Source organism: Artibeus jamaicensis, unplaced genomic scaffold, assembly GCF_021234435.1.
Source record: "Artibeus jamaicensis isolate MK-2021 breed Jamaican fruit bat unplaced genomic scaffold, CSHL_Jam_final scaffold_1283, whole genome shotgun sequence".
Taxonomy (NCBI): Eukaryota; Metazoa; Chordata; class Mammalia; order Chiroptera; family Phyllostomidae; genus Artibeus; species Artibeus jamaicensis.
The window spans coordinates 14,942,393-14,944,805 of record NW_026522028.1 but is presented as its reverse complement, the minus strand read 5'-3'; the positions used below and the strand labels follow the sequence as shown (position 1 = coordinate 14,944,805).

At 33.5% G+C, this 2,413-nt stretch overlaps 1 non-coding gene across 1 annotated transcript; it reads right to left on the bottom strand.

Annotated features, from left to right (window-relative positions):
* Positions 1 to 589: 589 nt before the first annotated feature.
* Positions 590 to 750, bottom strand: LOC119058407 (U1 spliceosomal RNA). The gene has a single exon (XR_005084250.2). It is a non-coding gene; the product is annotated as a U1 spliceosomal RNA (small nuclear RNA).
* Between the last annotated feature and the right edge of the window lie 1,663 nt (positions 751 to 2,413).

Sequence of the window (2,413 nt, the reverse complement as noted above, 5' to 3'; positions counted from 1 at the left end):
GAGATAATATAAAAAACTTGATTTTCTTTAAATTAATATATTAATTCAATTATTTCTAGTTAGAATGCCAATAGGTGAATTTTTGTATGCTTTTTAAAAAACTGAATAAAATATCCTTTATTTCTTGTATTTTTAAAAATATTTTTATTTTATTTTCATTTTTAGAGAGAAAGGAAGGGAAGGAGAAAGAGAAAGAGAGAAACAACCATCGACTGCCTCTTACACACCCCAGCCAGGGACCTTGCCCGAAAACTAGGCAAGCGCCCTGACCTGGAATGAAACTGGCGACCTTTTGCTTTGCTGGACAACACCACACCCACTGAGCCACACCAGTCAGGGCAAAATATCCTTTATTTCTTAGGTGGAAGAGTAAATGTCTGAGAAGAGTCAAGGTGGGTTTTTTTTCTTTTTTTTTTTTTGTTTTTTCAAGGTATTTTTAAAGAAAATATCAGAATAGAAGGGGCAACATTTTGCCAGATGAGGGAAAATATTATAAGGCCCAATTAATAGAGAAATTGAATAAGAGTAAACAAATGGTGTAATGGAAAAATATAGAGAGTCCAGAAAAAGATTCCAACATATATAAGACTTTAGAAATGACAAGTAATTCTGGGAGAGAATAGAAAATGCAGTCTAGTTCCCCACATTGGTGGAAATTACAGGGGTCAGCACATCCAGAGTGCAATGGATAAGCCTCACCCTGGGAAAATCACTTTCGTGATCATGGTATCTCCCCTGGCAGGTAAGTAAGAAGGGTGGACTATTTAATACATGGGATAAATTTTTAAAAATGGGCAAAGGAATAGACACTTCTCCAAGGAGGACATACAGTGGGTTCATAGACACATGAAAAAATGCTCAGCATCACTAGCCATCAGAGAGATTCAAATTAAAACCATAATGAGATAACATGTCACACCATTGAGAATAATGATCATAAATAAATCAACAAACAACAAGTGCTGGAGAGGTTGTAGAGAAAGAGAACCCTAGAACACCATTGGTGGGAATGTGGACTGGTGTAGCCACTGTGAAAAACAGTTTGGAATTTCCTCAGAAAACTAAAGATAGAACTGCCTTTCAATCCAGTGGTTCCACTGCTGGGATTATACCCTAAGAACTCTGAAACACCAATTCAAAAGAACCTATGCACCCCAATGTTCATATCAGTGTTATTTACAATAGCCAAGTGCTAGAGACAGCCTAATTGCCCATCAGTAAATGAGTGGATCAAAAAACTATGGTACATTTACACAATGGAATACTATGCAGCAGAAAGAAAGAAGGAGCTTCTACCCTTTGTGACAGCATGGATGGGTCTGGAGAGCATTATGCTAAGTGAAATAAGCAACACAGTGAAAGACAAATACCATATGATCTCAATAAAATAAAAACCAAAATTCTGTAAAATCAAAAAAAGAAAATACATGAGATAGGCTTAATTGGCTTGGGCATCTGTAACAAAATAAAATTGGACCTTATATATTATACACACAAATAAATTTCAGATGGGTTAGACTCTTAAATGTTGAAAATAAATAATAAACATTCTGTTAGATAATCTAGAAAACTACATGTAGTAGGTAGGGTGGGTTAGACCTTTTTAAGTAAAATTGGGCTCAGGTATAGTTGACTTTATAAATTTATTAAAATGTCCATAACTTTAATGGAAAAATATATATTTAGGAAAACATTAGCAACAGCAGACATACATAATATATTTTATAAAAAGAACTTTTTAACTCAATGTAAAAATGGGCAACAAATTTAAAGAGGCAATTATTTCAAAACTCACTCTTAGAAATAATTTATTGACCTACGTTCTCAGAGGAGCATATGCTTTTATTCAGCAACAGAGAAACATTTAAAAATGAAGAACAGCTTACATTATGCATATTTCAACAATATTCTTTGTATAATAGGCAATTTGAAGATAAGTATCCAAAATTTACAGTTGCCTATATGTCCCCAAATTTCTATTTTATGCATAAAATCTCTCTGCCAATAAAAAATAGCCAAAATGCAAATCTGAATAGTCAACAGCACTTGAAAAGATGCTATTAGCAAAGGGAAAGGCAAATTAAGAAAAGAATAAGACATTGCTCAAGAAACAGGTACAAAATTTAGGAGGATTTATAATTCTTATTATTGATTGAATGTAGGGAAAAGAGAACTCTCATTCATTGCTGGATGAAATTTGACCTACTATAGCTTTTTGCAAAACAATCTGGCAACATGTATTAAAACTAAAAATATCCATGCCACTTGACCTAGTCATCCTTTTCAGGGTATCCAGCTCTTAGAAATAAAGAACAATTGTGAACATACATGTACACACAGACACATTACTTCTAGTGGCAGAAGATGGTTATCAAAGTAAATGTCCAATAGTAGGTAATGCTTGAATAAATTA